Below are 11,345 nucleotides of genomic sequence, written 5' to 3'. Positions count from 1 at the left end.
GACAACAAAATATATCCCATTGTAAACAAACATGTCAATTAGTGTAATCAGCTCTAATGAGAAAAGGGAAGCCAAATTCCACACTTTGAGTGGCTGTTTGGGCTGGCTTATGCAGACAAGCCCTGCTCCTTCACCCCACATGTGCTGGGGGCAGTGGGGGTGTGATGGCCACGCCATCCCCGCTGGATTTGGGATCAGTGCCCTGCCACTTTTCCTCCAGCCCCCATTTTTTGGGAAGTGGAAGGAGGGTGCATCCCTGACTCGCAGCGCTCAGTCACAAACAAAAGGCGATGATTTATAATTTGCTGTTATTGTGCTGCTCCTCCATCATCCCGAGCCAGCCCTGCCAGTTGGGCTTTGGGACCGGCAGAAGGAATTGCTTTGCCTCTTTCCATTTGCCCAATAAATAATAATAATAATAATTGACATAATGGCAATAATAAAACCCATCCATCTCCCCAGCCTGGCGAGGGGAGCCCAACTTTTGGTATCGTTTATTTAGCGGGTGCATTGGGCTTGGTTGACTTTAACACGAGCTGTCACCAAACAAATCTCCCTGCGGCACAGCGGGTATTAAAACCATCTTTCACAAATTCAAATCTTCCAAGAGGGGCCATCAGAGAAATGAGGACCAGGACTAGAGGCTCACTGTTATTTTTTTTCCCCCTCCTGTGAGATATTAAGGACTAAACATCCTTATTTGGTCCCCAAACCCCTTCCAGGGATGTCAGGGCTGTGCCAAGTCTAGGATCAGAGGGGTTGGATGCTTCCAGCAAAAAATTCCATTAAAATTAACAGCTGTCCTTTGCACTTCCCCAGATTGAATGATTTTCCCTGTATTAGTGGTGCTGGGTCAGTTATTATGGGCTGGGCATTTGGGATAAGGGGAGAAGGGGGAAAGAGGGATATCCTGGCAAAATGGTGTGAAACACAGTAAAACCTTCCAGCAGGGCTTGTAGGGGTCCTGGCTGTGTGGGCCCCATTGGGAGGAAGGAAAAGTGGGATAAATGAGGAGGACAAGGTACTGTCCCAAAGGCTGGAGTATGCTGGTTGTTTCTCATCCATACCCTGGTCCTGGGTGCATCCCTGCACCCTTTGGAGCCCTCAAATCACATGGATGGAGGTCTGTGCGTGGCAGGAACTGCTCTGTGTAACACAGCTGGGGGCTGAGGCAGCTGCACAATGGAAATGGTGCATCCCAAGTCTCCTCCCAGCCAAGAGTCCCTTCCAGTGGTTGTTGTGGTAGGATTTACATTACCCACCAGAGGTGCTGCCATCCCAGCGAGCATCCCGAGGCCTGCCAGAGTCCAGGCCCTGGAAATCAGATTCCTGTGAGCACTGAGCTTGAAAACAAAACAAAAGGAATGTCCCTGCTCATTGCAGAGGGGGTGGAGTGGATGACCTTTGGAGCTCCCTTCCAACCCAGCCCAACTCAATCCAACATATTCCATTCCATTCCATTCCATTCCATTCCATTCCATTCCATTCCATTCCATTCCATTCCATTCCATTCCATTCCATTCCATTCCATTCCATTCATCTCCTCTCTTAAAATAATCACACTAGAAATCTGGTGCTCCTGACTCCTCCACTGCAAATTTGATTTTCCTTTTTTATTTTTTTAATTTTGAATTTTTTTATTTCCCTCCCTTTTCCTTTCCCCTGGAGAAATGGTTTGAGGGACAGCTGCTGGCTCTGCTGCTGCTCCCGCAAACAGCCAGAGAGTTCCCACGCAGCTCCTTTGATGGCCCAGCAACGCAGAGAGAGAATAAATCCAACATGGAGCAGCCTTCACAGATCGCTGTGTGCTCCCCAGCAGAGCCTGGGTGATGTTTCTCCACAGATCCAGCTGCCTGGGGAAGCAAGGGCCAGAGGCACCAGTGGAGCTTTTGGATTATAGAAGGTGAATTTATGGAATACACACCAGGGCCCTGCATGATCCCCATGGGGACATGAGGGTGATGGGTGTTTGGAGGAGGGTGCCACGCTCTGGAGCAGGGATGAGATCCCGTGCAGCCTGTGAGGGACACACCTGACGTGTCATTTGGGATCCTGGGGGGACTTTGCTGTGAGCAGGGCTTAATCAGAGCCTGGCAAACCATTTTCCTGAGGGTTGGTGGGACAAGCAGCAGCAAAAAGGGCCAGAACGGACTCATTTCAAAGAGAGTGGGCAAAACGTAATCATATCCAGGGAGGACTAATCCCGGATTATCATCAGGGGTTGGAAGGGATAAAGCATATCTAAGCACACAGCTTTCATCCCACGGGGCTGTCAGAGCAATCGCAGCCGCTCTGGGGTGCAGGGACCGCAGTGAGAGAGGGAGGGGGGACCTCTGCCAAGGGCGTGGGGGGAGCGGGGTGGCAGCTGGAGACCCTCAGTGGGGCACAGCTCGGCGTGGGTCCGGGCTGGGCCATCCCCGTGTCCTTTGTGCCTCCTGGTGTCCCTGTGGCAGGCGGATCCATCCCGCTCTCGTGGCCGGCACCGTGACCGCTGCCCGGAGGATGTGGCTGCTCTCCTCCTTATCTTTTTGGCTTCTCTCCTCAAGTACAAATTGACCTCTCAGAATTTTCTCCTTTAATGCCCTTGTTCTCAAATGTTAATAACTGGTCAGTGACAGGCTGATTAAGCCTTCCTTCCTCCCTTATTTAGATTGGTGTCACTGCAGCAGCTCAAACGGGGCTGTAAAGAACATTAACACCCGCTCGGCACTGACAGGGCAAACTATTCCCTGGGAATTGATAAGGGCTTTTTCTGGAAATGAATTTGGCGCTGGCAAAACAAACGAATGCCTTGAGCTCCATCCATCTCCCTTCCTTTAATAACTTTCATTTGTTCGGCGCTATCTCCAGCACCAATTAATGTAACGAATGCCTTTTGTCCCAGCAGGGGCTTTTGCAGGAGCTTCCAGTGGGACAGATCCCTTTCCCTCCTCTTCCCTCCACTTCATTTCTTGGCTTGGGGTGAGGCTTTTTCCCCATGAGCAGGGGGTGAGTGGCCCAAAATAGCATTCTTTTCCCATGGCATCATGCCTGGATCCATATCTATATCCATACCTATATCTATATATCTATACCTTGCTCTAGTATCTTTATCTGTGTCTTGTTTTATCTCTATCTATACTTGTATCTGTATCAGCTATATTTGTATCTTCATCTGCATGTGTAGCTATTTTCATGCCATTCATAACCACATTCACATAATTTGTATCCATATGCATATAATTTACATCCATATCCATGCAGCCTGTATCTATATCCATAAAATCTGCACCTGTAGCTACACCTATATCTGTCTATATATCCATATCCATATCCATATCCATGAAATCTATGTCTATATCCATCTCCTTAGCATGTCCATGTCTGTAACCATTAAAATTTTATCAATATCAATATCTATTTGCTTATCATCTATATCTATATTTACTTTATTTGTATCTGTATCTGCATCTGTTGCTGCACCCATGTCACTCCCATCCATATCCATGTAACTGATAACAATATCCATATAATCTATATCCAACTAATCCACATCTCTAGCTATACCTCTACGTGTATCTGTCTATATATCCATATCCATAACATCCATATCCCTAAAATCTATATCTATGTCCTTAGCACATATTATCCATGTTCATATCTGTGTCTGTTGGATTAAGTTTTTTTTGATTAAGAGATGGGGTAACTGAGAGATGTTTTAAAAACTATTATTCCATTTTTAGATTTATGTGAAGGGTGAGACAATACAGATGTTATAATTTATGCTATCTCTATTAGAAGCTAGCTAATTTTCTAATGAACTTTCTACAAATTTATTTCCCATGTGTTTCCTTATCCATATCCATATCCATATCCATATCCATATCCATATCCATATCCATATCCATATCCATGTCCATGTCCATGTCCATGTCCATGTCCATGTCCATATCCATATCCATATCCATATCCATATCCATACCCATACCCATGTCCATGTCCATGTCCATGTCCATGTCCATGTCCATGTCCATGTCCATATCCATATCCATATCCAATCCATATCCATATCCATATCCATATCCATATCCATATCCATATCCATATCCATATCCATATCCATATCTATCTCTATCCATATCATGTCCTTATCAGTTTCCATATCCATGTTCATATCCATGTCCATGTCCATATCCATGTTCATATCCATATCCATATCCATATCCATATCCATATCCATATCCATACCCATACCCATGTCCATGTCCATGTCCATGTCCATGTCCATATCCATATCCATATCCATATCCAATCCATATCCATATCCATATCCATATCCATATCCATATCCATATCTATCTCTATCCATATCATGTCCTTATCAGTTTCCATATCCATGTTCATATCCATGTCCATGTCCATATCCATGTTCATATCCATATCCATATCCATATCCATATCCATATCCATATCCATATCCATATCCATACCCATACCCATACCCATGTCCATGTCCATGTCCATGTCCATGTCCATGTCCCTATCCATATCATCTCTGTGTGTATCTGTCCTCCCTCAAACTGAGATGGAGCTGGAGCGGGAGGAGGGAAGGGATTCCCATGGAAGGATGAAGCCACCACCCATGGAATGCCCTGGGTCCCTCCCAGGGATGGGGCAGCCACAGCTTTCCTGGGCACCCTGTGCCAGGGCCTCTCCACCCTTGCAGGGAAGGGTTCTTCCCCAGTATCCTATCCAAGCCTGCCATCTTTCCATTAGAAGCCATTCCCCTCATCCTGTTACTCCAGCCCTTCAGAATAGAAACCTGGAGCTCCAACTGGACAGCACTGGGACCCCAGTTCCTGTCCTGTACCTCAGATTTGTCACATGAAGGGCATTCAAACCCTTCATGTGTGCGAGCGTTGCAAAGGGAAGCGGCTGGAGGGGGAATGAAGCTCCAGGATCAGCACACAGAGCAACCCTCTGATGTGTGAGCATCCCAAAATCCCTCAGCACCCCAGCCTCTCACAGGACACAGCCTGAGCCTTCCCAAGCCCAGGATTTGGAACATGAAACTGGTGATGTAATTACTAGCAGAGAGAAGAAAAGAGAGGATTTTTTACAGCTGGATAAGTGCTGCATGGGGCAAGTCAAGAGTTTGTCTTTTTATAGACCTGATCCCACTATTGGGATATAATCTCCTCCCTGTGTCCCTGTAAATACTCTCCTACAAATTCAGAGTGGCTGTGTCCTGACCCTGGGGCTGTCAAATCCTCCTCCTGCCAGCCTCGAGTGAGATCCAGGCGATACCTGGGGGGTTATTCCTGTTCAAGGGGCTGCAACACCACTGCAGTGTTTAAAACACGCCTGGCCTCGCCAAGAGAGGCAGAAAAATGCGAAGAGTGAACAGGAGAGGATCAAGGCACTGCCACAGCTGGGAAAAAGGAGATATATAAATGTGAACATGGTTTTTCAAGAGTGAGAAAGAACCAGCCCGAGGGTTGGTCAGCTGTCAGCAGGCTGTGATAAGGATGGAGGAGTTGAAATCCCATTTAGCCACAATCCTTGGGAAGTGCTACAGTGGAGAAGGCAGTGGGAGGCAGCAGGTGGAAATATCTCCTCCAGAGCAGGGATCAAACCTCTCCATGAGTGACTCTGGTTCTCCAGCAAGAAGAAATTGGGCGCTTGACCTCCCTCCACCACTTCTGAGCCACTTTTTCTTTGTGGTGAAAGGACTTCTCTAAGCCTTTGCTGAGGCTTTGGCACTCAGTCAGGCAGAGAAACAAATGTGAAATCAGGGGCCAGCGCATCCAGCTCCTTCCCTGGCGCTTGATTAAATGGGTAGAAAATAAATTCCAGGCTCCCATTTGCTTTCTCTGGAGCTGAGCTGCTTTTTTGGAGCACCGAGAAGGTGGAGGCTGCAAGCCCAGGCAGCTCTGTCCACTCTGCCAAGCTAATCTCTGGGGGAATGGGACAAACACAGCAGAAAAAGCCCATCTTGCAAACAAAGCCTTGAAGCTGCACTTGAAAATGAAGAAAAATTCATTTTCTGGTGCAACTGAATAATTAAAGGGAGGTATCAAGGGTGCAGCACATTTTGGCTTGGAAGGGACCACTGTTCTCTCTCCATTCTCAGCCTTTGGAACAACATCTGATTTCTCCAGGCTGGGATATTTTGAGCCAAAAAATCTTAGAAGGAAGTGCAAGTGCAGTTTGGAGCCCCCGTCTTTGTCTGTCTCTAAGAGGAGTCCAATTACAGAGGCAGAGGCTCGGTACAGATCCAGCTGCAGCTGCTGTGATCCTTTGGGGTCCTTCATCCACAACATTCAGGCTGTGCTGGGTAGAGGGGACAGGGCTTTTATCATAATACGTGAGCAATAATATCTGAATCTCAAAAAAAAACCCCAAAAATCACTGACAATATGTCAGTGAGGGCAGATTTTGGCTCCTTGATGTCCCAAGCAAGGCACCAAATGGGGCATCCAGGCCACACCCAGTCAGGGAGTTGTAGGAATTTATTCAGGACAAATTTTGCAAGTCATTAAAACATTGTGGGGTTTGCACAATATAGCTTTCTTGCAGGATTAGGGGTAGCCTAAAGAGGTGCCATCCCATTCCATCCCTGCTGGCCCTGCTCCCTGTGCTCTGCATCTATTTTGTGTTGGTCACCACTGGAGTTCCTTGATCCAAGGTCTGGCTGGTGCAGGTCATGAGTGTAAGGTCTGCTGAGACCCAGAGCTCAAATACCTAGAAATAAAGAGTAAATAACAAATATGAGAGGGTCCAGATCTTTCCAGCTCAGCTCTAAGTGGAAGAAACCTTTCCTACACATCCCTTTTTTTAATTCCTGCAGAGATTGTTGATTTTTTTTTTTTCCAACTCCTTGCGGTCCCAATAACTCAGAGCAGGTAGCAGGGGCTGGGATCAGGATTTGATTACTGATCTGATTTAGGCTGTCAAGCCGGGTGTCTCTCTATAGAGATTGCAAGTGTTTCATGGACAATTTGCAATGAAAGAGAGAAGCTTAAGGAATGATTTATTCTGTAACAATAGCAATGATAATAATGGAAGGGCAGGATGTGGGCAGCATCCAGCACGCAGGGAGTCACTTCCACAGGCTCTGTAAGCTGCTGTTACACAAGTGATAGTGACAGATACCATTCAAATGGGAGAATCTGAATTTCAGATTCCCCCGGTACATTCTCCTTGGTGTAGAGGGAGGATAAGGACACTGGATCTCTCCTGTGATGATTGAAGTTGGTTGTTAGGGTGATTTCTATTGGGAAATCAAAGTGAGAACCATGGCAACTCCTGCCAAGTCCCTTAACTTATCCCTGCAAGGTCCCTGTGGTGGGGAGGACCCCATCTCACCCTGCAGGGGTCCTGCAGGAGGCTGGAAGCTGCAGTGATGTGGGAATGGTGAGGAGACAGTAAACAGGCTGTGTATCAAAGCACCAGAATTCCCTGTCCGTGCAGCCCTCCTGGGAAGAGACTGCAATCAGATGCTGAGAGATGTGGTGCCAAGAGGAATCTTGTCCTTTCCACACCTGTGCATTAACTGGAATTTTATTCTGGGGAGGATGCGCCTCTCCTGAGAAGTCCTTCAGATGCCACAGCCAAGCTCTTCTCTGATGAAGTGCCACAAAAAGCTCCTGAGAGGAGGAGCCCTCCTGAGAGGGTTCTTTGACGTTGCAGGAGAGGCAATGAATCAGCAAATGCAATTCATGCCATGCCATGCCATGCCATGCCATGCCATGCCATGCCATGCCATGCCATGCCATGCCATGCCATGCCATCCCATCCCATCCCATCCCATCCCATCCCATCCCATCCCATCCCATCCCATCCCATCCCATCCCATCCCACCATCCCATCCCTGTCCCATGTCTCTGAGCATGGGAGTGGGGATGGAGGATCCAGACTGCCTTGGCAGTGGGGGTGGTGGGTACATGTTGTCTTGGTATCCAGCTCCAGGTCAGGGGGCTGGAGTCACCCAGGGGCTGTGGCAGTGCTGGGACGTGGGGCAGGGACATCGCTGGCACTCTCTGTGGAAGGGGGTGTCCTCAATAGCATCATCAGTAGGGTTGGAGTGACCTTAGCAAGGGTTTCTGAAGATCCGGGATAGCCTTGACAGCCGCATCTCCAAAACCCTCATTCCCAGGCATTGATACGTCCTCATCTGAACACATTCCAGCCCCAGATATTAACTTGGTCCAGCCTCATTACCCACTCCCTGGCAGATGAACATCTTTTTGTGTATCCCAGCCAAATCGCCTCCCTCCCCCTCCTTTTGCACTAATTAACACCATCCCCAGGTATTTCCTCTGTGGATGGATCCATCCTCCTTTCCACTGCAGAACCTTTCCTTCCCTGACAGCAGGAGCCCCAGCCACGTGCCCAGATTGATGTCACCACGCTCCAAACGTGTGTGCAGGAGCAGTGGAGCACAAAATGCAGGAGAGCAGTGCAGCAGAACGCGCTGCGCCCGGCACGCCTGGGCAAAGTCACTCCGCTGGCAGTGAAGGCCACAAGAGTTCCTTGTCCTTGACCATTGCCCACTCCTCTGCTCCTCCTCAGAGACCTCTGCTCCCAGGGAAAGTGGGAAAACCCTTCTGCTAACGCTGGTGTGATGGGGAGAGCATCTTCTCTCTTGCACAGATGCCAAGCCTGGATTTGCAAACTCTTCTTGCCTACAAAAGCAGCTTAAACATTTTGGCTCTCAAGTGAAGGGCAGCCATCACCCAGCACAGCACTGAAGAGGTTTAAGTCAACCCCAAACCATCCTGACCCACTTCACTCCCTGTAGTCAAGGAGATTTTTCCTCTTTGGAAGAAAAGAAATGGCACTGGAGGGCCTGATTCTCATTTACACTTGAGCTGCTCTGAACATTAAAGGGTCTGGGAGCTGTATTTGCAGCCTGGAGAGGGGAGAGGAAATGAGGATACAGCCCTCGAGCTAACGAGCTGCTCAGCACCTTCCAGAACGAGCCTGGGGTCAGAGCCTCCCTTCTCCACAACCCTCCAGGTGCCAGCAGCTGGGGCAGGGGATCCTAAAGACCCCAGGCAAGTTCCATTATGCTTTTTAAGGAAGAACTCACATCCCAAAAGCCCGGCCCTGTGAGCTGCCTATCCCGCTGGAAATCCCCACAGCTCTAGGCAGGGACGAGCATCATCACCCTGTGCCAATTCCAGCTCCAGTGGCAACCAGTTTGCATCAGTCCTTTGGAGCTGCCCTCACTGGGAGGGCTTTTCCACAGAACTATAGAATTGATTAGTCAGGAAAAGATCTCCAGATTCATCAGGTGCAACATTTAACCCCCCACTGCCAAGGCCACCTCTACGCCAAGTCTCCAAGTGCCACATCTACATGTCATTTAAATCCCTCCACAATCAGTGTCTCCACCATTTGGGGATGTCTGTTACACACATTTCTGATGAAATCCGTGGAATTACGCTGACAACAAAATGGTTTTGACCAACTGGAGAGGAAAGAAATCCCCAAGACCCTTGCTGCCTGAAGCATTTTGTTGAAGTCCTGGATTTTGGGATGTGCATGCCCCAAACCACATTCCCACACACCCAAAATGAAGATTTATGGAGATCTCCCAGTTTCTATACCCAGGCTCATCTTCCCACAGGTGGATCCAGGTGCCAAGGGATGGAATGTGTTGTTTGAGGGAGAGCACTCAGCTGTGTCCACAGACATTTGACTGGGCCATGGAGGCACCGGGGGGATGCAGAGTTAATGGGAACAAACAGAAGGCAATGAGGATGCTCCCAAACGGAGATGGATCTTATCTGTACATATTTATATCTGTGACAGAAGCAACCACACGGTGTCTTTATGTTGCATGACTCCAGCAGAACTTCCTCTGAATTTCCCCCAATAAGCCAAGCCCCTCAGCCATAGTTCTGTCATAGCTCAGTGGCTGAGGGCGTGTCCCCACCTCAGTCCCATCCTCCCCACAGCTGGAAGCTGCTTGGAGCTGCTGCAAGCCCTCCTGGGCATGTGGGGAGCCCCAGGTGGGTTTGTCATGGAGCTGCAGTTCTCAGCACCAGGTCACAGATGGATTTTCTGATGGGAGAATTGGGAATGAGGTGTGAATCTGGAAAAACCACGGCCTCGGGGTCAATCCACTCGGAAGGGTTTTTGTGATCAATTCGTGCATCTGCTGGAAATGATGTTTGAGGAGGACCAAAGCAGTGTGAATTCAGGATTATGTTAATGAGATGAATAATTTCAGGTTAAAAAAGAATTAAAGAGCAGCAAACCTTTGAAAAACGCTGAGCTGCTCATGCTGGTACCTCTGAAGTGAAAGGCTTTGTTTCACAAATGCCAAAACATTTTGCTGAGCTATTTTTGAAAGCTCTGAAAAGCTTTTTCCCCTCGTTTCCTTCTCTCCAAAAGGTGAACCAGACGTTGAATTAATTGACAAAGTCAAGCCCAAAGGCTCCGTTTCCCTGGCTGCAGGAGGAAATTGCCACACTGGTGAGCCACGATGGCTTTGTATCCCTGCTTACCCCAATGATATTCCCTCACAGCATCCCCAGCTCCAAACCTGCCAGGCACAGCTCCTGCTGCTCCAGCCACAGCCTCAGCTGCAAGTCCTTCAGCTGGTCCTTGTCTTCATATGAATAATATATTTTTCCTCACTACATGGGGGAAAAAATAAGCAGTGGGAGATTTATTTTCCAAAAAGATGCACAGCCTTTTTTGTCTCTGTCTGAATAGCGAGTGTTGCATTAATGAAAGATTATGGAATAACCACAATCTTATTTTTCCATTTAGTTGTCCCACCTGTGTTTAAAGCTGTTGTTGGGATAAGGCATTGAGGGATTGGCACAGGGGATAAATCTGCCCTGAGGAAGGGGAAAGAGGGGCTGAAGGGGTGGTTTTACCTCTCTCTTGCCTCGTTCCAAGCCAATTCAAAGTAAAACAGTGTTTCCAAATGATTTCCTGGCTAATTCCACTCCAGGAGAATAAATCTGAGCCAGGGACAAACTGCATGGCTGGGGGAGGTAATTTTTGTGACATGCCACCTTAACTCCACTGTGACACCCAGCTGAAGGAGGAGAGGGCCCTTTCACCCTTTGCCTGACACAAACTGACTTTGGGAACTCTCTTGGAGACCCCAGTGTCTTTTCCCTGCTCCAGCTTCAGTCTGAGCTTGTTACATCCTTCCACCTCTCTTTTGGACTTCTGCAGGGAGAACTTGTATTATTTCGATGTTTCATGCAGTTTATTGCATTACAGCTTTAGCATTTTCCTAAGCTTTGCCCCTTCCCACAGCTGAAATACCCCCCAAAATCCAGCTGAGCTCCCCCAGCTCCCAGCAGGAAAACCATGCCTTGTTTTCCCTAATGCAAGAT

This window comes from Lonchura striata, chromosome 24 (genome assembly GCF_050655825.1).
Source record: "Lonchura striata isolate lonStrDom1 chromosome 24, ASM5065582v1, whole genome shotgun sequence".
Taxonomy (NCBI): Eukaryota; Metazoa; Chordata; class Aves; order Passeriformes; family Estrildidae; genus Lonchura; species Lonchura striata.
This window is presented reverse-complemented; position numbering follows the sequence as displayed.